Consider the following 25,819-nt stretch of genomic DNA (forward strand, 5'->3'; position numbering starts at 1 on the left):
CATGTCTCAGCCCGCCCCCGAGCACTCCCAGCTGCCCGGTGGGCAGCGGGTGGCTTGGACACGAGCGCCTGGCAGCCACACTAAGTGGCCTTGCCCCATAGAAGCACATCTTTAAGGCTTCAAAGGGTGATTAGGTCCACGGGACCCCACGTGCTCCTGGTAGGGCCCTGCTTCCCGTCTGGAGGTGAGCTCTTCCTAACCTCCAAAACACTACCCTAAGGGACAGGGTGAGTATCCCAAAACAGAGTCATTCCACTGGCTTTGGGTCAGATTTGCAGAGAGCAAATTAAATCCAAGGCAAGCCCTCGAGCATTTCATGGAAAGATTCCCACTGGCTTCAGCAGGCTTTCATTTGGCTTTTCGGGCTACAGCCCAAAACACCAAGTTTTCCAGATAAGAGATGGGTTTGAACAACAAGATAACACCTGGGAGATCCTTGGCTGCAAGCAGAGGCAGCCCTGTCCCTTGGCTGAGCAAGGAGCTGGGCGGCACCCCTGTGTGGCACACCAAGGAAGAGGTAATGCAGATAACTCCATTGGTTTTGTCTTTGTCATGCAAATACACATCATCTCCCTAAAGTGCTCAACAGCTTGAAACAGCTGTGCAGCTTCCTAAGGCAAAACTGCTGGAAGCCACTCCACTGTAATATTTCATAAAATACTACACCCTGGTCTGTTCTCTTGCATACATATGTATATTATTTATTTGCCCTACACATCATACACCGCCGAAGTATTTTCTATTTCCTGGAAGTCATTAATGACCTCAGAGAATAACAGATGGTCTTGAGCCTTGCTTGTTAAAAGAAACAAAAAAAAAGGAAGCAAAATTTGCAAAACCTGGAGCCCTATGGCTGACTCTGCTAGTGGGAGCCCAGCGGTCCAGAGGGACCCAGCTGCTCGGCGTATGCACAGCCTGTCCCAAGGCACGCTGTGGGCTGAGACACAACCTTCAGGGACCTCCCTCTCTGAGCAGAGATTGACTCAATGGTTTTTTGGTGGTTTTTTTTTTTTTTACACAAAGGTTTTTTCGGCTAATTTGTGCTATGCAGCAACGCTATTCAGACATACATTGGCTAGAAGCTGCTGTGTTCCTCTCCGGCTCAGGCAATGGATCTGCGTGAAGTCCAGGGTTGCTTCACACTTCGACTGGCACAACGCGTGCTGTGCTTTCACACTTGGACAATTTAGAGTCAAAATCTTGTCGTCTTGACCCCGGTGCAACTGCTGTGATAGGAAACCTGAAGGGGAAGAACTGGCTGACCCTGAGCAGAGAGAGGAGGACATGTGCTCATTCTCTCATTAAAAAAAAAAAAAAAATGTCCACAGGAGCAGGTACAGCCAGGACCAGGCCCCCCAGGAGATGTACACAAGCATAAGAAGGAACAGCCTCTGCTTTACAGAGCTAACAACCCAAACAGCTAAAAAGAAAAGTACTATCCTATTTAATTGCTGGAGAATTGAGACGGAGAAGGGTTTAAAAGACAGGCTTAACATCACGTGGAAAATCCTCTGGCAGGGCAATGATCTGAACTCACTGTCCTGAAAGAAACCCAGCGTTCCATCCCAACCCTTCACGCTATCTCTCTGCCTGACCCCCAGCACAACTCCCGCACCGGATCCGTCCTGCTAAGGGTGCCAGCAACACTGGGGAAACATTTTCCTGCTGGAGAAGAAAACAAAGGGTGGGGTGAGATGAGACTGACTACGAGGGAATTGGGGATTATTATTATCATTGTGGGGAGTCAGACTTTCGTTTGGTCTCCTTCCATTTTCAGCTTTGCAGATGGAGGAGAAACTACAGCTATCACCACTGAAAGTTTTCCCTGGCACTTCGGTTCTTGCCCTGACTCTGACCCCTCGTAGAAGCAGAGTTGGGAAGTAGAAGCAGCTGCGAGCAGCACAGCCGGGCGGCTTCCTTTGCTGCAGCCTGACAGCCCTCAGAGGCTCCGTGCCTCCCTCCCACTGTACAACTGATACAGGGCCCGGCTGACAAGGATGCAGCCATCCTCAGTCCTACCTTTTAGAGCAGACGAGCTCCTTTTCACCTCACTAAAACCCTTCTTGGAGGGCCAGCTCCATTCAAGAAGGCACCTCAAAGCCTTCTTCAGCATCCACACTTGACCAATCCTCCTGTTCCTTTTCAGGGTTTCAAATTTGAAGCAGCCCCTTTGTTTCTACCTCTCATTTCTTTCGTAAGCGGTAAGTTTCTTGAGGGCAACAGACCATCCCTTTGACCTTGCTCACATAACACTGGGGGCTGTGGCCGCTATCACTGCACAAATAATTCAAGGGATTTCACAACAGAGCCAACGCCTGCTCCCCCAGAAACAGTCCGGCAGGACAGCAGTCCCTGTCAGAGTTTGCTGGTTGTTAGGATTGCCATAACATTTTTAAGGCCTCTTTTACCTCAGGGATGTCACATGTATTCAATCATCTCCCAGTAGCCACCCCCAGTTCTCCCAACAGCTGCATAGAGAGGAAAATACCCACAGCCATGAGTCAAGCAGCAATAACAGTTGAAAGATCCCAAAGTCTCATTTTCTCTGTCGTTTGGGGCTTTTTCCCAAGCCTGCTGACTCTTTGCAATGACCTAAAAGGTCAGGGATTGGGCAAATGCAACCAGGCAGGGACTGCATCCCCACGGACTGCTGAAAAGCATCGGTCTGAAAGGTGAACGTGGTAGGGCAGGGTGGACTGTGCAAGCTCCTCTGAAAACCCTCCCTTTTAAGTTAGTTCCTCTCACACTGCTTTTTCTGCTTCTTGCTCTCGCCAATCGGTCCGTGAATGGGGTTTGTTACCAACATACCAAAACTTGCTTGGTCAGAGTGCACCTGTTTACTGCCAGGGGCTGGAGCCCACCCCTCCTACTGAACACAGCTGAGCTGGCAGGAAGGGAGCTTGCTCAGGCATGGCCACCCCATGGTCTCTGCCGCTGCTCAGCACACTTCATGTTGTTTGCTGCTGACTTGCTCCTCACCATCAAACACTGCAGCGTTGGCTCAGGCTGCTCACTCACCTCCTTCACTCCAAGGAGCAGCCTCTGCCTCTGGTGCGGGGCTTCCAGCAGGCAGGCAGTCTGTTCCAGCAGCCCCTCAAACTCCCAGGGCCACCTCTGTTTTCTGTAAAACCAGCTGCTTTCTCCAAAAGCCAGGATTTCCTAAAAGGGAGGAGCAGAAGGGCAAAGAGGTGAAATTCTGTTTACAGTTAACTCCATCCCTCTCCGCCTGCAGTCAGGGCTGAGCTTTTCTCTGCTTCCCCCAGGCTTTGCAGAGCAGATCCTGGCAGTATCTGCCCTACACTGGGGTGGGGTTTGGTTTGTTGGGGGGGGAGGTTTCTATATATATATTTTTTTTTTTAGAATAGGAAAAGCCCTCTCACAGCCTTTCACTGGTGATGCTTATTCTAGCATGGTCCACTCGGAAAGCCAACCGAGGGCACACAAGCAAAAAAAGATAAAAGTAAGAAGCTGGATGCAAGAGGCAGGTCCTGCGGAGCATGGAGATCTCGCACAAGGAGCCGCAGGGAGGTCAGCTCTCGATGAGAGGGGAGCCTGCCTTTGGCAATGACATTAAAGACCATCCTCAGGAGAGGTGATTTCAGCTCCTGGCTCTGACACCGGCCTCCTGCCTGACTTGGCCAACTCACTTAATCTTCCCCCTCCAATGGCAGCAATATTTCTTTTGCTTTGTCTTGTCTATATATATCACAAGATTTTTGGAGGAAGGGTAGGCTTAGGCATGTGATTTCTGGGCTTTGATGAACCATGGCTCTGATTTCCCGGAGCTGCTGGGTACGATCCTAATGTCTGCCTTGCTGGCAAACTGTAAATGCCCCTTCAGCCCAAAGAGGATCCTGGCTCTGCTTAGGGTTTTTTTAAAAACCAATTAGTTATTACAAACGTGTCTCAGCTATTAGCACATCATTAATCAACATATCACAAATACAGCAGCTTTTTTTTTTGCTATTTCAGGCCCCTCTCCAAGAGACTATTCTAATTGTTGATGACTACTTCGCCCATATTTTTGTGATACGCTTTCTCATTGTGTGTTTTTTGGATGCAGTTTTCTCACCTCACAAAAAATCTTGTTTTGTCAGGATAAGAAAATGCGTTTTTATTAGAATGGAATTTATGTATATCAGGGAAGCGTTTTTTTCACAGGTCCAGGAAACATTTCCTAGTTAGATAGAAAGAGCACAGCCCAGCATATGCAGTGCTAACATGAGGAGCCCCAGACTAAATTTTGATTCATGCATCTAATGAGACAGAGCAGCACTTTAAAGAAGTCTTCCCAGACTCCACAAAGTGTTGGGATCAACTAGGGTATTGACTCTTATGAATGCCATTCCCTCTGCCCCCATCCTCATTTGGAAGAAAAACAAAACCTTCCAGGAATATTTCTGAGGTGACTATTATTATCACGATGTATAAAAACTGTTCAAGAGGCAAAACACCATTTAGTGTTTGCTAGCCTTGATTGTAACAGTGCAATCGAGGTACCATTGCCACTACTGCAAGCCAAAGGGTGCGCCCTCTCTGCAGAGTAGCTATTAGCATCTCTTCCATGGGAGATGATGGCCATCATGCTCAGACTTGGGCAGCGAAGGGAATTAAAGTAGCTGTAAGGAGGAGTTCAGCTCTGTCTTCTCATTCTCCCAGCTATGGCTGCTGCTCCAGTTTCACAGAGCAGCCACAGTGCGAGGTATATATAGGAGGCCTGTTTCACAGCCAGTTTTCCCCACGTGCCTGTTGCATCTTCCCTTTACATTACATTTCAAGCAGGAGGCCTGGAGTCCTGGCCTCAGTTTCTTTAGTTCAGCTGTGGGAAGGAAAGATGTGGATCTTGTTGATAAATGCGACCTTACACCAAGAAAATCCTGCACCCTTGTCTTTGGATAGAGACTTTTGGCTCAGGGGTTTTTAAGCAATTGCTATCCTAATTTTTCAGCTTTCTCCTCCACTTCAGTGTTAAATATCTCATGGTTAATTTCAGCCATGACCTAAAAAAGAAAAGGAACTACATTCATTCTTTTTGTATTTCTTTCCCTGCTCCTGAGCCAGCAGGCAAAGCTTTATGAGCTTACATTTTTCCCCCTCACCTCCCTTGTGCCCTGAAGTTTGCAATAAGCATTTGCCTCAGGATTTCATGCACTCAGCCCACGAGAGGTGCTTGGTCTCTTACGCTATGAGGACGATGCTGTCCAGGTCCGCACACTGTGATTCCCAAGAAGAGCGAAGCCAAGAATTGCATCTCAGCTGCTGATAGGCGACCAGTTCCCATCAGCCTTCCAGAGGGTGATTCAGGGCTTGAAAACTGACACCGAGAGCCAATGGCTCAAGACAGACAGGAAACACAACCATTTCTATTTCACAAAGAGAACGCTCCTGAGACAGGCTGGGATGAGGAGGAGGAGGAGGGAAGGGCCTTTCCAAGACTCTACCGTGGAAAATGAGGAACCTTTGGTGTTAACAGGGCTGCCTTTTGCCTCCTTCCCCCTCAATTTCTGCAGGTCCTTTTAATAGAGATGAACCTAAATCACAGACAACACAGCCGAAGGCTCTCTGCTGGTTTTGCTGCCCTTATGTTTCCGTTTCCATCACCATAATAATCCCAAGGAAATCCAGATTAGCACCTTTTCAGCAACGTATATATTTATAACGGGACCCTTGAGACACAACGCTGCTTCTGCCGTAAAAGCAAAGGTCAGCTTAAGCACAGTTAATTCTATTGACTGAAAGGGAGTAACAGCACTTATTTTTGTTCGCTGGCAATAGCTAACCCTTTAAATGATATCAGATGGGCATGAGTCAACAGCATCGCCTTGAGTAATGTGCCGCTCAGACTGCCTATAAATAGATTTTACTTTCCCTCTTTCATGTAAAGCTAGCTCCTACAACTGCTAACACACAGCCAAGGGGTCTGCTGGGGACAGACACAAAGACACCTGGCCCAAGGTATTGAAGTACCTGCATCCCCTCTAATCTCGTCCTGCCAGAGGGGCCACTAAAAATACAGTAGCCACCGAGCTGCTTTAGCTCTCATTACGGCTGGGTGGTGCAGGAGCAGAGAACAGCAGCCAAATTCTTCATATCTCCTTAGTCTCTGCTGAAAAAAAGCTCCAAAGCAGATGATAATTAAGCCCTTAGTATTTCCAATAGATTTAAAATATGGCTATTTTTACCAGACGGACATGCAAAGCCAGGAACACACACTGCACACAGACAGGGAGCGGCCGCGCTATTCTGCCTGCTTTACAGTGGTACATCTGGGAGGGGGAGAACTTAAATAAAAGTTAGCTTTAACAGGGTTTTTACTCAAACTTCAGTTTTGCCAAGCCAGGTGATATTGAGGATACTGAATTATTATTGAGGAAAAAGCTGCATTACCTCTTTCTGAGAGGACACAACAGTTTCTAATTAGGACTCAAGGAACAGGCCCTAGGAGCAGTGAAATTGAAGTTCAGTCTTTCTCCGAGAACTGGACCCAGTCAAACATGCCTAATGGCCCTCTGAGCTCGCCAGCAGCGAAGAGGCAATATAGCACCATACCCTACTGCCTGTCATTCCTCAAGCCAATGGAGAAGGCACCCATAGGCAGGCGAGTCAGCCTGGGGTGAATTCTGGTAGGAATTCTAACCCAGCAACCACTTACTGTCTTACTTTTCAAACAATCACATCACCTTCTGCCCCTCTCCTTCACCACCATCTGCACGATCTATCTACGTTACGAACTTTTTGGGCAGGAACCGCTGCCTTCATCTGCCTGTTCAGGGCTTATTACAGCAAGCCTCAGTCTTACGTACTGTCATTATACAGAACAGAACTTGAAAATCCCAATCTCTTGATTAAAAGAAATAAGAGAAACATAACCTACCCAGTTCATTTTGTTCAAGTGTTAGCTCTACAGCGCAACAACACAGATTTCAGGGCCAGGATTGTTACTGGTGATTAATTTTAGCAGAAACCTGTTTCCCTGAAGACTAATGTCACTATCTCTACTTTACGGCAGAGGCCACTCACAAGAAGTCCTGATACTTCAAGACTAAGTTTCATTTAACCCAAAGTGTCACATTCACATACCTGAAAAGTTCATAATCTTTTGTTCAGATTATTTCTTTTATACCTGTTTTACAGGAGAGAGGCAGGAGCATTCAGGCAAGTTCTCAAGAGCTCTCTTCTCCCACATCGTGTGCCGAAATGAATGGGGAAAATTTTATGTTTATTTAGGATCTCTTGTTGGGATTTTCTTTCTAGTCTTTAAAGAGAATTCAGGATGGTGAATGCTGAAATCTTGGCTTCATCGGTGGGATTTTACAAAACTCCTATTGTTGCTCTAACCCTGACCCACGGAAATGAAGATTATTCACCACTTATTTCAAGAGAAGTGGAGTTCATAGGGTAAGTGCTTTGGAAAAATCACATCTTATGTCTCACAGCTGCTAAGAGTTTATGAAAATCTTGTCCCCCATTGCAGGCCATACATAAAAGATGAGACATTTGGAAAAATGTCCCACAGAACTCGGGAACGATGATAAGAAAGAGACTGAGACCACGCGATTAGGTTAGAAACTGCTCATTCCTCATCACATGTTGAGAGTAATGAAGGTCTAGCTCACACCACAGTGCACAGAATAGAAGCCGTCAGAGGATTAACAGGATATGATTTTGCAACATGCAACAACAAAAAAAAATTCCCAGTAAGTGAGCCAGCAGAAATCAATCTTTGTGTCAAATACCGTATGTACTGGGGCAGGGTGACCAACTCTGCTGGGAGTCTAAGTTTGGTGACCGAGTCATCTCTCTCTCAACCTGTTGAATGGGATCCAAAGGTCTTCCCACTTGGTTTGACAGAAATAGATACACAGAACAACGCTGATTGCAAGGCAAATTTCCTTCTATTGCAGCTCAGCCAGGGCCAGGTTGCACCACAGAATATAAATCAGTCACAATTTAGAGTCTGTCAGATACGGTCATATTTCTTTACCTTTGTGCTTTTTTCCTGGCCACAAGACTGAGTCTGAAAGGCATTTAAGGTTTTCTCCATTAGTCAAAGATTTCAGCAAGTATCTGAGACCTGCACAAGGGTGAGTGGCAGCTCAGTGAAATCCAGCTCTCGGAGGGTTGTGCATACGCCATACAGTCAATTTGTGCATACAGAATAGACCTGAGCTTCTCACGCAAGAAGTAGACTCATCGCTGCCTGAATATGCTGGGAAATCCCAGAGCAAACAGCGGCCACCCTAGGAAGGGGAAGCCCCACGTTGCTGGAGATCATCCGGTCCAGCACATAAGGGATTACACAAAAACAACCAAGAAATCCCCAGGGAAGAGTGGTTGGCAGAAAATTTCTCACTATTGTCAGCCCTGAGAACAGAGCTGAAATGAATGAGCGTAGTCTGCTCATGCAAAAATGTAATGTAACATCGGTCATGCAATAAGGGTGCTCTGAGACACTGTGGATAGCACGTGAGCTCCCACCTGGACCAGATCACCCCAGCCCACTATAAGATAGGGTCTCCTGCAATTCAGTGTGACGTTCTTCTTGTCCTCCACGCTTAGATACTTCCCACTACAGCCTTGACACTAGGCCCTGCGTGTCCTTCAGTTATAAATTCAGAGACTACGGCCAGAAGGAAGCATCACATTACCGCAACCAAACACTGGTTTTAATCCAGTTATCCTTCATCAAGCCTATCTCCCGCTCTTATTCTAAACTCCACAAGGGGTGAAGAATCTACCATTTGGTGAAAAGTAAAAGAAAAAGCTATACACAGTCCAAGGAGTCAAACGCAAAAGAAAAGTCAGTAGAAATATCTTCTTGTTTTACTCCAGAACTCAATCTCCATCTTTCCAGAATATTAAATGCACAATTACTTTGGAAGCTGGTAATGACTGACTCAGACCCACAGTCGATCACAGACCTAAAGAAAGGCAGGGCAACATGTCATTCAAGAACCTAAGCAGAGGAGAAAGCCTAAAGGAAGAGGTGGGAGGCAGCCTGTATAAAGAGGCGGATAGACACAGCTTCTGGGGCACGGAGCTGAAGAGAGTTGCAGATTTCTGACAAGGAAACTGTTTGTTTCTTTTGAGATCATAGCAACAGGACATCATGAACATGGCATGTAAGTAAATCATGATTTTTCCAAGGAATACCTCTTTCTAAATAATGTAATCAATTTCTCCTCCTAATGGAAAAAGAGCAATTCAATCCTGCCAGGCCAGAGGGACAACATTATCCTCATCCAGCACATCTTCTGTTTTTCCAAAAGCATTTCCCAGCTTTAATTCCAAGGTGGTGAGTCCTCTCAACCAGATAGCAGCCTACTCACATAAATCACAGATAAGGAGGTGACTTCCCCCTAAGCCTAGGTTAAGACGGGGATTTCAAGAGACTGGGAACTCTCCTCCAGTCGTTGGCTGGCTTCAGTTTCAGGCACAGATCATTAGAATGCATCCCAGGTTACTTCCCATCTTGTAATAAGGAATGCATTTCTACTCTTTGACCACCTCTTCTCCTTGCAGAGCACAACGGAAGATCGTTACACCATTTTATATGTGGATCGCAAGAAACTGAAACACTTCAAACCTGTGTGCTACTTGTATAACTCACAGAAAACACGGCCTTCTCCAACTCTATCAGCAAAGTGGGGAAATAATTGCTCCATGAAAGCATTTTGTCCTACTAATTAGTTCCTTCACTGACTGGCAATTTCAGCACTGGCTCAAGAGAAACAAAAGCGGAGACTAGCCCTAGAACCAAAGATGAGTTGGTGTAAACTGGCACCATTTTGTTGCTATCAGTCTTTCTCTACTGCTTATTGAGGGTCTTGCTCATTGTGCTGAATCCAGTGAATGCAGGGAACGTGAGGTGTCACCAGCTATCCTGAAGCAGGCCGACAGCAGAAGACTTCCTAACATGAAGAACAAAGTCACTATCTATGATATGACTATGGTCACACTCCTGTATGTTTCTGTTCATGTTCCTCCTTTCTTTTCCATCTTCTTCTGGCCTTGCAAACAGAAAGAAATAAATGGTTTTTTCATTTTATCATTTCAAATAGTTACTTCAAGGGTTTCTTTGGAAATACTTGCAGAGGTGTGATTCCCACTACAGACTAAGCTGCTGTGACCCTTTTATGTGGGAAAACTGAATGAAAGTCACATTAATCAGAAGCTTAATTGAACTCTTTTGCTCAGCCTGGAAATGTACACTCTCCTAAGGGTATCTGTAATATCTGAAAAATTTTAGGGCAGAGACATAGTAGTAAAAAAGCATGGAAGAACCTGGAGATAGACATATTCAAGTAGTTCCTGGGTTGGTAATTGCTGAAGGGCAGGAGAACGTAAGGGGGAAATACCACATATACCAACCTTGAGCTTCATCTTTCTCAAGCATCCACTGCTGTAGTCTTGATGTTGAGCAAGATGAACCTTTGGAACCATCTAATGCAGCTAACCTTATCAGAGTGTGTATCACCAGATCTGCAAGTATTATAAGATATCAGACTAAGAAGAACAGCTAAAAACATTATTGATAATTTTATAGGAAACAGACCAGGGAAAGGGGATGAGTAATTGATACACCACACTGGTGTTTTGCAGCAATAGAGATACACAGCAACAGAGCCAGGGTGAAGCTCTTCATCCTTGGGCAATGCATAGTAAATGGTGCCTCAGGTTTTATTACTATTATTTGACTTTTCCTTTTGCAATTTAGAAGCGATTTAAAACACTGAGAAGTGAGTGGCAAATGAATCAGGCCTGTACAGACGTGCTTCCCAGTGTCTTCCCAAAGATTCTGATGTCTGCGAAAGGGGAGGGGGGAGGAGTTTTTCCTTTAAATTAACTCCCAAGGCGCTCTAATTTTTCCAGAGATGAAGACTATAAGATAAAGGAGGGGGTTAAAAAGATGAGGGCATTTCAGAGCACTGGAAATTTTTTTAATTTTTCTGAAAAAATAAACCAAGACAAACAAAAACTTTTTATTTCATTTTACAAACATACTCCCACTTGGCAGTTAAGGAACTAATGCCAATGAAGTCAAACGTGAGAGATGCATTGCAAACTCGGGGTCACGCGTACCGTTTACTCTGTTTCTTTGCTCCCTGACATGCCACGATGTTGTTTTAAGTGCACACTGGACAGACATCGCTATCTAGTTGATTTGTTTGATACACACGATGGTTGTGAATCAATGGCAGAAGTAGCAATCAGGTACTGAAAAGTGCCTACAATTAACATTCACAACTTAGCATCCCTGAAGTGATGCAATCTTAACAGTACACTTAAATTCAACAATATCAGTTTGATTCTTACCTTATCTTCCATCCAAATCCAATAAATACATAGTTTAGTGGAGTAAGCCCGGCTGATTATCTTAAAAAAGATACTTCAAAAAGTTTTTGGTTGAGGGTTTCCATACTGTATCCAGATGCTTTCATGACTTCATAAACATTGACAAAAATATGCATCCAGCCTCATCTCTGAATGCCCTGTTCTTAACAAAACAAAAACGTTAGGAAAGCATCTTAAAGGAAATTTTGTCTGTTCTTGGAATATAAACAGAGGAACCTTTTTTGGTTTAGGTTTCAAACTTCAGATCCTGAAAAATAGAATAGACATTTCTCAGTAGATAAAAAAAACCCCTATTTTTCTAACAAAGCACACTGATAAGAATGCGTTCAGAAAAGCCAGAAATATTTAGGACTTTAACAGCTGCAGTTGCTTTGGGAAGCTAATTCCTTTGAGCCTGTTTGTTCATAAACACAGCAACTTGCCACAAACTCTCATTCTTGTATTCAAATGATTTGGAAAAAAATCCGTATGCTATCCATTTCAATGTGTCCTTTGCTATTTAGGTACCATCCGAGAAAAAAAAGTGACACTCGAGTGTACAAAAATAACTGCAGCAAGCACAAACCTTACAGCAGCAGGTTGAAATGACCGACCGGCATTGCTATTCAGGATAAATTATTTTAAAAGAGGAAGGCAGGGTTCAGTTGTAAAGAACTTCAGAAGTCTAAGACGAAAAGTGTATCTCTAAGGTGGGAATGCGCTCAATGAGGAACTCATCCTTTAACTCTCATCCACAGCATTACTCTAGCAGGATGTTCAAACTTATGCCTAACCTTAAATATAAACAGCGTCATTGGGCACAAGGCCTTCCCTCTGCCCTGCCTAAATGTCTTCTTAAACTCAAAGGAAAGCTTCACTGTGAGGAATTCTCCTATCGCCCTGCCAGCCAGGTGACTCTGCCCAGGGAAAAGGAAGTCTGCTCCAGGCTTTTACAGCATCCACATCCAGTTCCTCCACCACGCTTCAGCTGTGGCCACGTGAAAGCTCAGCACTAACATTGGACGATACCTAGTAACTGCAGGCGCCCTCTTCTTTTGGCTCAGGAACCAGCCTTGTTAATTTGGTCTGCTCTTATTCAGCATTCCCCATTGCCAGTGCAAGGCCAGGGAAGAAGCGCCTTAGCTTTTCCTGCAAGCATTATTCAGAGGCTCATCGGTGTCTGAGTCATAGCTGGTTTGGGACTGGTCTGTTTGTGACTAGTCACTGGAATCTGGTGGGAGGCTATATTTAATAGCACCCTTCACTCCAGAGAAACAGGGAGCCAGAGAATCTTTAAGGACCACAGATGCATTATAAACTCTTTCCACAACCACAGAAATGTAGCCAGCAAGAAGACAGCCAAATTAGCAAAAGAGCATATATTTAGGCAGGAGGACCGTACTGTTGTACCCCCCTTCTGTACCACGAGCAGAGCTTTAGCCAAGCATCACATCTCCTGGCCAGCCTCCGTGGTGGCACTGCTACCCTCTTGCTGTTGGACCACTTAAAAAAGACCCTGCAAGCACTGGGCATCCCCACTGAATTTAGTTCAGACTTACTAGTATGAGACACGATCAGATCAGCACCTGAATGGATGTAGAATACGTGCCACTGCTCATTGCTCTGTCCCCAAAACACAACACACACGTAGAGACCCCTACCTCAGTGCTTTGGTGAACTAAATAAAGGGAAAGAAAGCAAGAACACGTGAAGAGTGTGCTGTCAGGATAAGGTCAGAACTAAACATCAGAACTGAAACAAAAAGCCTAAAAAAATAACAGCCATGAAACTGTATATAGAAGTCACACACGCACATGGGCTCTACTTGTGCTTTTCCAGCTTCCCTTTCTCCCTGCCCACCAGCAAACAGCTTTGCTAAACAAGGGTCTTGTAGCAAACTCAATTAATGCTAAATCTCTGCTTTCCTCTGGCACTGTCACCAGCTTCTCCCAAGCCATTCCAAGCTAAACAGATGAGGATTATTGTCTGTTCACGATCCAGTTTTCCCATCTGAAAGAGGAGGATAACTGTTAACTTTTTGCTCCACCAGGGCCAATGGAGACATAGCTATTCATACTTGGAGATGCTCGGACGTAAGACAGGTTGGTCCCCAGCCAAGGGTTGCTGCAGTCAAAGGAAGACTTCACTGGAGTTCAGGGGACCCAGTGCCTTTAGACCTAAACACGAGAAAAAGATCGGCATCAGCAGTGACACATCATAGTAACTTGATGTCACAGAAGAGACATCTCCCAGTGATGAAGCCTGTTCAATATTTTAAACAAATTTGAAATGTGTTTAGTCTGGAAGTGATTACTTTGCTTATTCGGATGCATTTGATGTTTGCCCCCACACTGCAAATATGGTCAGCTGGCCCAGTTCCAACCAAGGAAAAAGACCACAGCACCATAACCAAAAGTGCATGACATAAGACTGAATACTACCTCCACACCATAATTAAAATACCACAATTTAAACTGCGGAGCCGATGTTTTATGGTGGCTAGGACAAGCGTGATACATGTTCTCCATTTTCAAATACTGCGATGTTTCAGGGTACATGGGAAAGCAGATGTTTTTAATAGTCTGAACCTTTAAAGAAGCTTATTCTTCCAAACTAACTACATGCAGTCAGGAGTGAGACATTGCTGCAGGAATGGGTCAAAATGTTCCATCTGTCCTTATTCCAGTGGAAAATGTTTATTCTGACCAAAATAGATATTTTTACATTAAGAATGACTTTTCTCCAAAGCAGCCAGATTATCAATTAGATGCAATTAAATTTCTATTCACTTGGGGTTTGTTTCAATTTGTTAAATCTAAAGGTTTTCAAAGAAAAGTTCTGAGAAAAACATATCTAGGGGAAAAAATTACTTAAAGCCTACATTCCTTGTGAGGACTTTGCCCTTTTTGCATATCTGACTACAATATGAAGCTGTATATCCCTATGGATATGTTTATCCCTCAACTTTTAATGCTGCGGTTACTTCATACTATGCCTCCTTCCTTCTGCCACCCTTACTTAGGCAGAGTAAGTCCCTGGATGATGCTCAGCTATTCACCGCCTGTAGCATTACCCAAGGTGGCAAAACCAGTCCCAGATGTAAGAGGATCCCACAGACCTCCTGTGTACTAACTTAAATCTGTTTGAGAGCGTCACCGTATGCATCCACTGACACGGAGGACCTTTCTTTGTGTGCAGACTGGAAAAAGCAGTGGACAGGTTGAATCTGAGGAAAAAAAAAAGAAATAAAAAATATCTGGGCTCAATGTTTTCTCTATGGCCTTACATAAAGGCTTGCTTTCTTTTCCAGGCTGCTATGAAGTACGGAATAGAGACTGACAAAGAGCCTCATGGCTCAAAGGTCACACAGAGCTGCAGGCGTATGGCCCTCAGTTGACTGCATGTCAACGTCATACATGAAAACACATGTTGCTCAGACATCAGTCCTACAAACAGCTGGGACAGGTTCAAGCAAACGTAAGGCTACCCAAGAGGGCATGCACAACAGGGAAGGAAGAGAGCAAAAGCAACCCCAAAAGCAAAAATGGAGAGTATCAACCACCAAGGAAAGAAATTGCAGAGGACCATTATGAGCAACGATCTCAGGAAGCACAGTTTTACAGGCAGGACCACAAGCATTTGACACAGGAAAGCTTTCAAAATAAATGTGGTGTGGGTTTAGACCAGAAGCTGTAAAGCACAGTTGCCCTGATCATCTTACACTATTAAGAGAGAAGGCAAAGATGTCTGTTAAAAGTATTGCTCCTTCTCATCACTCAGAGGATGCAGGCTGCGCTGATGACCCTCCCCTCCTGCTGTGTAGAGAAGGTAGCGACCCCTCTAGTTAAGCCAACCGAATCATCTCAAGAGCAAGCAACCAGGAAACAATTCCCAAATAACAAGTTAGGGCCTCACAGATCTCTGTCCATATCTTCTACCATGTCAGACCACTGAGACACCCACCCCCTGCTCCCTCTGCCAGCCAAAAGCCTTACTGGGTGAAGATGCTTATATACTGCTTGGTCTGATATCTTCCTCAAGATCCAGTTTTTCACTGGAGGGAGTTTAAGCACACATGGTAGGAGCACACAGTAAGTGCCAGGCAACAGGCTATGAAGGGGGCAGGCAGCTCTCTGTGCTTCTCATTCAAACCTATAGATTTAGTATAAAGTCCCTTTGCTGGAGCAGGAGCTGGGACTGAGCCCTCCCTTCAGACCAGGCGGGCGTTCAGGGCGCAGGGCTGAGCTCTCCCTGCTTCTTGCACGCAGCAAACGTTGGGCTGGAAGAGCTAGACCTGCTCTGCCGTCTGTCTGGGCAGGCTCCCAGCAAGGGAAGGGTTTGAGCGGCAAAGGCCAAATGTTCATCTCCATCACTTAATAAGCTAACCACCATGGGAGGATGCTGCCTTCTGTTACGTGGATTTGTGAGGAACCTCAGCAACAAGGTAAATCCCGTGCTCTGGGCTTCCCTCATTGGATCCAGTGAGAGATGGAGCCAGGTTGTGGAGGTCTGGGATGTCTTCTGCTGCAGCTACATCCAAAACCTTAAAAACTGTCCTCCTTTCCTAGCAGCAGCCAAGTTGGGCACATGCCACACCAGATGCAAGAGTTATCATGTTACAACAGGCAAAACACTGCAATTAATTCATGTTTCTGACATGAGGCAGCTCCTAAAGAGGGGGACTTGAGGATCTCAGTTTTGTGTTCAGCCACCTGAGACTGTGGTCTAAATATTGCAAGCTGCTTACCGGTGAGCACGGTGCTCCTATGAATTCCAGCTCAGCCACACTCGGGAGGTGGGTTTTCCAGGCATTTGTAGGAGCTGCACAGCTAAAATGACAGGACATTCATACTCAGAAGTGCTGAGAGGACTACGCATTGAATTAGGACTCATGGGGGCACTACCAGGTTACAGAGATGGCAGGATGAGAGCGGTGGGCGCTAACAGAGAGCAAATCCCATTTATTCCCTTCCACAGGTTCCCACTAAGCTATCCAGTGACACACATGAGATAAGTGCTTCATTCATCAGAGCAGCAGCTCAGCTCCTTGGTTTCCTTAGGCCAGAGGTTTTCATCCGGAGCAAACCACAGCTGGGTTGCACAGGCAGAGAGCAAGCAGCATGTGGCCCTCAGGGGCAATCTGCATGCGAGCAAGACAGACATCAGCAAGGCCTCTGCCTCCCCAACCTCAAGAAAGATGCAATTGCATCATGTGAAATCCTTTTAAATGCGTTCCCTTGCTTTCCTTTGCAGTGACAGCAAGGAGGGAGGAACTGGCAGGATCCCTGTCTCCCAGCTGCACACTCCTAATCCAGCTGAATTTTTTTCCATCCTGATTCCCGGAAATATTTGCTGTGGAAGAAGCCAAGCCTTTTACTGCTTCCAACACCAGAGATGCTTCTTCTGCATCATCCATTTTCTCCCAGCTGTTTGAGCTCATGACCAGTCAGACCATAAGCAATACTGGACAAGTGAGCGAGGTCCCTTGATTGAGCACAGGCTGCCGCCTCCATCCCAGGTACTTTGGCCTTGCCCTCCCTCTTCTCCGCTCAACTCCTACCTTTCTCTTTTGGGTACCTCTTTCAAATCCCAAGCATCAGCCAAACTGCTCTGAGTTTCCTAACAAAGCCCTGTCTTTCCTGGAAAGCCCCAGTCGGTCTCCAGCTCAGAAATACGCTTCCCTCACCCTGCCCATAGCACACCAGCGTGGGGAAGCATCACCTCACTCTTGGACAGTCAGAATGGCACAGCAAGACCTTTTCCTCAGCAACCACATGTGTGCTATTGGAGGTAAACTGGGTGCTACCATAGGCAAAAGTGTCTTTGAACTGTGTCCATCAGCCCTGCTTGGTTTCAAGAGAGATGATACACACCAGGGATGTGGCACTGGGACAGGGACAAGTGACAGAGTCACCTTGTAACTCAGGCTATGAGCAACCGGCTGAGCAAATGCAAAGGTAGATAGACCCTCAGGAGATGTGGGCTCTCCTCCACTTTATCACTTGCCTGATGAAAGGGCTTACAGAGGAATCAACTCCTTTCTCAGGGCTTCTCTTTCCTCCTCTCTTTTGTTGGCATTTCTCATCTCTTTAGCCATCTTTGAGCCAAGACCTGGTTCTCACGGGAAGCAAGACCTTCAGTGATTTAAGAGAGCTGTCCTCCCAGATCTTTCCATAGCAAAGATGGCACAAAAGAGAGAACATCTGCTCCTCAGGCACTGATCTATCCAGCCCAGCATATGAAGAGTTCTCTTGGGCAAATGGACCAGTCTTCCCAACCTGCTGATGTTCCATCGACTAGGAAATAGCACCAGTTACTTTGGAGAAGGAACTGGAGTTGCTGGGGAATGACACTCGCTGCTGCTCTACCAGAAAGCAGCGACCTCCCTGCAGCAAAACAAAGCAAGCAACCACTGTTCTCACCTTGTCAGCTTGGTGCTCAGTACAGCGAGGCAACAAAAGACAACATGACAGACAAACTCTTGCCTACATGATCTAAAAACCAGGAAAACAGACCAGTTTTCCCCATCTCCCAGCTACTCACCCTCATTTGAAATGAAACCCTAAGTGCCAAGTCGCATTTTCCAGCCCTGCAAACATTTTCCTTAGCTAACCAAAACCAAATAATAACGGTATGAATTCTTTTTCTCCATCCCACCCCACTCCTGAATTCCCACTTCACAGCTCATCAGGCCTGGTGCTAATTAGAGCAGACTGTGAAGCTCACTACATCTGTGCAAAATGGCAGGGGTGGACAGACACATGATACGAGCATTGCGAAACCTCCAGGTCCCAAAGAACTGACCCATATGATGCTGCCTGCTTCTTCAGTCACTTCTTTTGGAGGAAGTGTGTGGTATTTATCTTCCCATGAAGCTTACTAAGAAGTAAAAACAAAACAACAACAACCTCAATCATTTTGAGGAGGAAGAGGGGTTATTTTGTTCGAAGGCCTTTCATTAATAATCCCCTTAATAACAGGTTTTATTTGTTTGTAAATGTTCCCTTTCACTCAGTCATTTGATGGCATCCTTGGCAGCAGCAGCCCATAATTCTTCATAGCATGCGCTTATGTCTGCTGTTCGAAGCAGACCTAATTAAAGCAAGGCTTGTGGTTGAGGCTCTAGCATTTAGTTCAGTGCACAAAAAGGAAAGGAGGGCATCAGTCTTTAAAGTAACAGTATTTTATTAGTATGGCAGCTCACCGAGACACAGAAAAATCCTAAAAGATTGTGTCACCCATTTTGCAAAGTACTTACTCTTCCTAGAGCCACCCTGGCAAAATGCATGTCACCCTCTTGAGTGCTGGACCCAAACTCACCCTAAAACCTTCCTATCTGTTCAGATCTGCATCCACGTCCACTCTTACATCAGAGAATCGTAAGCACTGAAACAACTGCAAATTTATGCTGGGAAGTAAATATTACAGTATCTCTTTTAGAGGTAGATAAACAGGGTAATAAATAGAGCTGATTACTAGATTAATCCAGTTTAATAATTACTGGATTAATCCAGATTAATAAATCCAGTGATTACCGGAAAAAGAGCAGTGTGTTTCTGGGAATCATACCTGAAGCTCTTTCCATCATATCGCAGTTTGGGTAGAGAGGAAAAGTGTGCCTTTCTACCTGGATCCCGCTGACCTCACTGCGATGCACTGAAACCAGTGAACTGCATCTTCTGCACCAGTCAGTTCGGTGCTTGGACTCTCTCTCTGGTCTTCCAAAGCCACAGTGGAAACTTCATGGTGCAAACAAGGTTGGAAGGTGTAAGACATTGGACCAGCTCCTGAAGTCCCTTCTGTTCTCTTGGCTTTGCTACCTAGGAGGCTTCTGGAGAACAGTGCCATTAATTAGATTGATATTCCCAGGAAAAATTTGAGTAGGAGGCCTGGCAAGTAAGTTTTCACTCTCCCTGTGATTCATGAGGAAACCAGACAAGGAATGTCTCCATCAGCAGACAAATGTGCTAGGCTTAGTGGCACCAATAATGGTGACATATTTCTTTACTAACTACCAGTTAATTACTGCAACAGCCTCAGTACAGAACAAGAGTGACTTCTAGTGCAGTCCAGGGATATGGCAAGGGTTATTATTGCTTGGCATTATCCTTACATGTGTTTGACTTCATCGCTCTGTGATGCCTAATGGAAATTAGATATGGTCTGAACTGCAAAGTGCCTGTAGAAGTGCTGAGGATGTTGCTGCCCTGGTGAAAGCCAAAGCCTAGTCATGTTCCATCTTACACATACAGAAAGCCAGGGCATCCAAGGTAACTTCATGAAGACACAGCACACATGGCTGCTTGTGGCAGCAGTAAACTGGATTTCCTAACTCAAGAGCTAATTCAACCTCTGCAGAGAGCAGTCTTTTCAATTACAGTGGCAGATACAGACCGCAGTCTGGGTTTGCTTAATTACCAGTTTAAAAGCTGAGAGCGCTGCCTGTGCCAATATTCCTTGCCTGATATTCCTGAATGAGGCTAAAGCAGCTCCTCTCCATCCCACCTCACTTCAGACCTGCCCTGGCACCACGGGCAGGAACCAAAGGCAGCCTGGCACCTCCTGCACCCCATGATCCCAAGCTGTCCCCTGGCAAGTGACAACCTCACAGGGAGCACAACCAAGCCAACCTGTATGCAGAAGAGATGTTAACAGTCCTGCCCAGGAGGCCCTGCTGCATCCAGGAAGGCTGATAACACCACTGCTTCCACAACCCAGGACCCACTGCAATTCCCTATGCTAAAGGAGAGCATAAATATTTTCTGAAATCAAAGTGAGAATTAATAAACACAAAGAACCCACCTCTGGCTCAGGAAGCCTCCCAGCCACAATTGCTGGAGATTTGGAGAATATCTGGGAGAAGCGTTGCTCCACACACACTTCATTTTTATGCTCTCTCCAGATCCCTATCCCCAGACCACGCTAGGAACAAGATGCCAAGTCACGCAGATCTGTGATCTGACCCAGCAGAGCCATTCTTATGTTCTTAAATGTAGAACGATTTCCGCTTTCTCCTACTATTGGTTCACACTAATTTTGCTTTGCCATTTTCAAGTCTGGCTGACGGACTTCACACACAGCCTTTGCAATGGAGTACTTTAATCTAGCCCTGCCCAAGCTGCGATCTGCAGAGCTTCCATTGATATCCCACTGCTGGTACCCAGACAGGACCATGTCACCAGCTCACCAGGAAACCATGGGACACTATGTGGGATTCAAGGTCTCGGTGTTTTCGAGCCTTGCCAGGTGCAGGGATGAGGAGGAGCGAGACCCAGGAATTTGATCTGCACTGGCCAGCAGGGTTATTTCATACCATGAACATCACATCCAATATAAATTAGAAAGTTTTCCAAGGAGTTCTCTCTCTCCCTTGATGGCAGAGGTCCAGAGAACTCCTTGCCCTGGTGCCGGAGCCCTGAGCTCTTCCCTTCCTCCCGAAGCCCCAGCGCTCGCAGTGTCCCACATTTGCTGTCCCCTGCTGGGAGTACACGGCTTCCTGCTGAGGGAATGGGATGAGTATAATCCTGTATATTTTATGTTGGTATCAGGATCAATATCGGTTCTTTAGTATTATTGTTAATTGTTTAGTCTTATGCTATTAAAACTATTTATATTTCAACACTTGTGTTTCCTTGGTTTTCCACGATTGCCCTTCACAGGTGGCGAAGGGTCATTGGGTGATAGTGTAGTTGTCCAAACAACAATAAGTTGTTCCAGGTTTCTCAAACCATGACAACAGACTGCTCCCACAGCATGCGTCAAGTGTCACACAGGGTCCTGCTTCTCCCTATTGCCCAACGGCAATCTGGGGGAAAGTTAGACAGACGATGGCAACCTGGTTGGTCTAAAAACTTTAAGAACCCTAGTCCCATCATCCCCAGCACCACCATTCAGAGCCCTGTTCTCTCTGCCTGCATGCTTACAGTCTTACACTGCCTTTGACTAACGGCGAGAAAAACAAACCCTCAGCATGCTTCTACTCAAGGTGTTTTATATAAAACAGTAGACAGAGAGGAACAGAAGAGAATAAAATTGGGAGATCAGAGAAAAAAAAAAGAACTGGTTAATACAGTTCCTACTTTCATGCTACCATGATGTTAGCTGAAAACTGCTGGCAAGTGAAACCAAGAGGGATGTATCTCAGCTGAAAAGCGTATATTCACTGGGAAACAGAACACGTAAGTTGACCATAACTGCACACGGCTGTCCCGTTTTTACAAGATCAAATTCTTTCCCGCGCACGTAGCAGCCTTTAAAGAATCACAGTCCACCACGTCACCCAGGAGGCACAGTGCCAGATGTCTTCCTTGTGGCCGCGCTTTTAAAAACAGAGCCCCCCAAAACAATTGGATGGAATGAAAATGTCACAGTCACTGCGGGTAAAACTCTGGGTGCATGGATGTCAGCTTCACTTCTGTGAACCAGGATTTTCCCAGGGAGATTATCACATCACCCTCATCTAGGGATCCAATGCTGCCAGCCAGAATCTCTCTCCAATCACTTAACCGAAAAAGACCACTCCAGAAACCTGCCCTACGCGCTCCAGTTTGCCCCAGAGCCAGGAACCTTTCCCCACACCGGCCTGAAGTACCTTGGGTACCTGAGGATAAGCGACAGGAAAGTTTGATCAAGTTCTGATACTCAAGAGTATTCAAAGCATGGCAGCATTTTCTGGGACATTTCTAGCCAAAAAGTTAAAAACAGTAGAAAAAACACAAAGCACCAAGCCTTCAGCACACTGGTGTCTTCAGTCTTGAGTATATAGTATCCGCCAGCTGATTAGAATGACTGAATGGGGCTTTGAACTTTAACTGCTCCCCAATGCAAATACACCTTGACGTATCTTCTCCCTTCAAAAAACATTCTTTGAATAACAGTTGGGTTGCATGCAAGGCAGAAACGCATTTTTTTTAGGGGCATAAGAGTTATTTAGGAATATTTCACTAAGACATTGGAGCAAATAGAGACCTCGCTAAAAATGAAAATATTCATAGGAAAGAGTTATTCCAGATGAGTCTTCAGTTTCAAATTTCTCAAGATGTTTTGCTGTAACATTTTTCAAGTGAAAAGTGCCAAGTTTAGAGCCCGAAATGGCTTCATTTAAAACAATGTTTCTTTCTTCTACAGATTTTTTTTTTTCCAAGCTCAGCTGTTGAGGCTGAACTGAAGTGTAAGAAATTTTTCATGTCCTCAACAGGTCCAATAACATACTTTTCTCCCTTTTTATTAGAGGTGTGATTTCTACCCCCTCGGATTCCAAATGGAAAAAGAATTACAGCTCATCTTTTTTCATTCCTATTAAAAAAACCTCTTCCCCGCCCAGGCACAGTGAAAAGGGGGGAAAAAAAAAACCCAACAAACCCCAGTTTGTATTAGGTGTGTTTGTACCTCTGTTTCCCGGATAAAAAAAATAAAAAGTGTCTGCTGCTTTCTAATTCAAGTGCCCGAGATGAATGACTTCACCTAGAGCAGTGGAGCACGTTCACCTTGGGGAGCAGAGTGGGTTTAAAGATTTAAGACAATGGCTAACGAATGGCTGGTTTGGTTTAGAGATTCCCCCATGGCCTTGTTGAGTCCCAGGAAGCCTCCAGCAATTGTTGCAAGACAGACTCAAAGCTTTTCCTGCAACGGTAATAAGTAATGGCATCACATCCCACACCCACCGTAAGTACTTGCTGTACGTTCCAGGCTGCTGCCAAGGCCACGACTCTGTTTTTCCTGCCTCTTTAGTTCTTGGGCAAAGTTACTTTTCAAATCTGCACACAATGTTCAGCTTAATCTCTCAGAGTTTATATAGACTTTAACACAGAGGGATTTCTCATTGCCACTGGAAAGAGTGAATCTCCCCTCGTTCCCTGGAAGAGGAAAAACTGTCAGGGCAGATACTCTAAGCTAGCTTTCTTTTCATATCACACAGAGAAAACAAAGCACCTCCAAAACTGCCTTACAGTGATGACGACCAAGTCTCTGGAGACATGGGTTTTATTTCTAGCTCTGCCACAGATACCTGATGTGAGATTCTTGAAGACTCGACTCTGGCTGAACCAACTCTTTAAAGCCTGACTAGCCCATCACACTAAATAAAGCCGTGAGTAAAATAAAACGCTACTCAGTGGTTGAGAAAAAAATCAGAACCACCTCCTGAAATTCTCTGTATCTCAGTCCTGAACAAAATAAGCATCTTGACTCTGTTTTCTAATGCTGAATTTCTATCCAAAACAAGTGTTCCTAATCCTTCGTACTAGCCAAACTTGTCAATGGTTTATCATTGAGGTAGGGAGAAGAAGCTGGCTCTCACCGTGGCCAAGATTCAACCCAGCTAACCACAGGCATTAAGCTCCACTCCCAGTTTGCTCAAGCTCATGACATGGTTAATGAAGAGACAGACATCATGGTAAGCATGGTAGTTCAGATGTTGATATAACTGACTCACCCCCTTTCTGTAACCTGAACGCCCTGGAGACTACTAAGCAGGACCATAAACAAAATAACCACCCCCTTGGGGGCCAAGGTCAACTTTTTATCCATCAATCACCAGAAGGCCACACTAACCAGACTCTAAGCTCAGAGGGGTTGGCTCCCTGCTGTGTTTTATTAAAGACCTGAACACAAGCAGAGTGCAAGGAGTGCCTGAAGCCTCAGTCAGACCCAACACAGCTAAAATTTCCATGGAAAGCTTTAGCTTGAGGGAGGGGAGCAGGGTGGAGGTAATAGTATCAGTCACTTATTTAGTGACAAACTCCTGCCTGGCATTGCCTCCTCAAAGCATGAGCCAGCTGCTGTCACTCCTACCAGTCTTCAATGTCATCAACCAACTGAAGTGGCCCTATTCATATTTGAGCAATACTTATTTTAGCTAGCAGATTCAGCCCTGGGAATCTCTGAGGACAAGATATGCCTAGTGGGAATTAGTCAGTTGATGCCCATCCCTTTCACTGGGTATACAAATACCAACTCAGAGTACAGGGCAAATAATCCTTCCATTACATCTACAAAGATTAACAGGCAAGATGACCATCCTTATTTAACGGATACAGGAAGAAAAAAAGGACCATGGCAAGAACACCACCTTTACCCCTTTACCACACCAACACATGGTAGAAAGGGCTATCAACACCTATACCTTCATGTTAACATTGCAACAATACGGTTGTTTCCATCACTTCACACCAGGAAGAAACAGTCTTTTCCTTTCCAGGCTCTGCTAATATCATAAGACCACAGGAGCTTCGGGTGTTGCCTGACACTCACACCCAGGTCCTTCAAATGCTCTGTGCCAGTAACACCACCATTACCTGACTTTTCTCTACACAGTGAGCTCATAAATAGTTATGGAGAGAACCGATTTTCTGAAGCTGAGCTTCCAGACCATGAAATATCAAGGGTTCAGACTGGTGCTATGTTCTGACATTGTCCCTGTGCCAGAACACGATTCACGTCTGGCCCAGCAGAATGGTTAAGATCCACCTTTGTAGCTTCAGGCTTGGTGTTTCCAGATTGTGGGTCTCCATGCGTGTTGCCTCCACCCTGGATCTTGTACCCGCTCCCTCAAATCTCAGCCTACTTGCCTACTGCATGCTATACAGTCTCGCTTCTGATAGTCAGTTCTGTGCAGACCAAGGAAGCACTTTCCTCTCAGACCCATCCTATCTTTAAGAAACACAGATTTTAACCACTCACAGCAGTAGTACAGACACAATACCATCAGTTTCACCAAGTACGGTTTTTCCAGTGTCTAAGAGTTCAGCCAAATGATTGAATGGGTCCTGTCTGGCATCAACACACATGAATCTTAAAATCAAGCCATTTTAGAGTGTCTTACACCAGTCAGCATGTGCTTTAAGGTGCTTAAAATAGGCCATACTGCAACAAATCCTTGCCACTAGCTAAAGACCCAAAGGAAATATCATTTCCGGCCTACCATCAAATATACATCTGATGAAGGATTAGCTTTTCAGCTAATTCTAGCTGAGCAGAAAGCTAGCAGAGCTGAGAAAGCTTCTCAAAACATCCAGTTAAATTGATAGTGTTTCTTGTCAAGCTGCAAGATATTCCTACGGCCAAATTGATGGGTAACTCAGTTCTCTTTCTGCTGTCATCCTGGTGCTGGTGATAGCAGCTGACAGCAAGAATAGAAGAGAGCAAAAGTTACTAAGGAAACTTAAATGTCTGATGCAGGTACCCATGGCTTCAGGTCAGCCATCTTCTCAGAGAAGCCCCAGAGCCTCTCATCTCCTTTATGCACAACAGCCTACAGGATGGAAAAGATTCTCCAGTAAAGGTGGTATCTGGTGTGAGTAAGGGTGAAAGTATTTTGGCTGGGAATTAGTGTCGTGGGAGTTGTGATTCATGAAATGCTTCCCTTCCCCAGCAGTTCCCCACCTTGCAAAGAGCAAACAGTTGGCACTTGGGAGCAGAAACTCAGTAGCGAGGCATTTGGCAGAAGCATTTCTGGAGCAAGTACCAAGGCTTGAGCTGCTGTCAG

At 45.3% G+C, this 25,819-nt stretch overlaps 2 long non-coding RNA genes across 4 annotated transcripts in view; both read right to left on the reverse strand.

Moving 5' to 3' along the window:
- LOC134518920 (uncharacterized) overlaps positions 1–3,155 on the reverse strand; it is a 30,634-nt gene extending 27,479 nt beyond the window's left edge. For all 3 annotated transcript variants that reach the window (XR_010072091.1, XR_010072089.1, XR_010072090.1), the window contains exon 1: positions 3,019–3,155. This is a non-coding gene — a long non-coding RNA (uncharacterized LOC134518920). The remainder of the gene's footprint in view (positions 1–3,018) is intronic.
- Positions 3,156–10,370: 7,215 nt separating this feature from the next.
- On the reverse strand, positions 10,371–14,736 carry LOC134518921 (uncharacterized). Its single transcript, XR_010072092.1, has 3 exons — positions 14,468–14,736; positions 11,317–13,511; positions 10,371–10,482 (listed from the first exon to the last, which is right to left on the reverse strand). It is a non-coding gene; the product is annotated as an uncharacterized LOC134518921 (long non-coding RNA).
- Between the last annotated feature and the right edge of the window lie 11,083 nt (positions 14,737–25,819).

Source organism: Chroicocephalus ridibundus, chromosome 7, assembly GCF_963924245.1.
Source record: "Chroicocephalus ridibundus chromosome 7, bChrRid1.1, whole genome shotgun sequence".
NCBI lineage: Eukaryota > Metazoa > Chordata > Aves > Charadriiformes > Laridae > Chroicocephalus > Chroicocephalus ridibundus.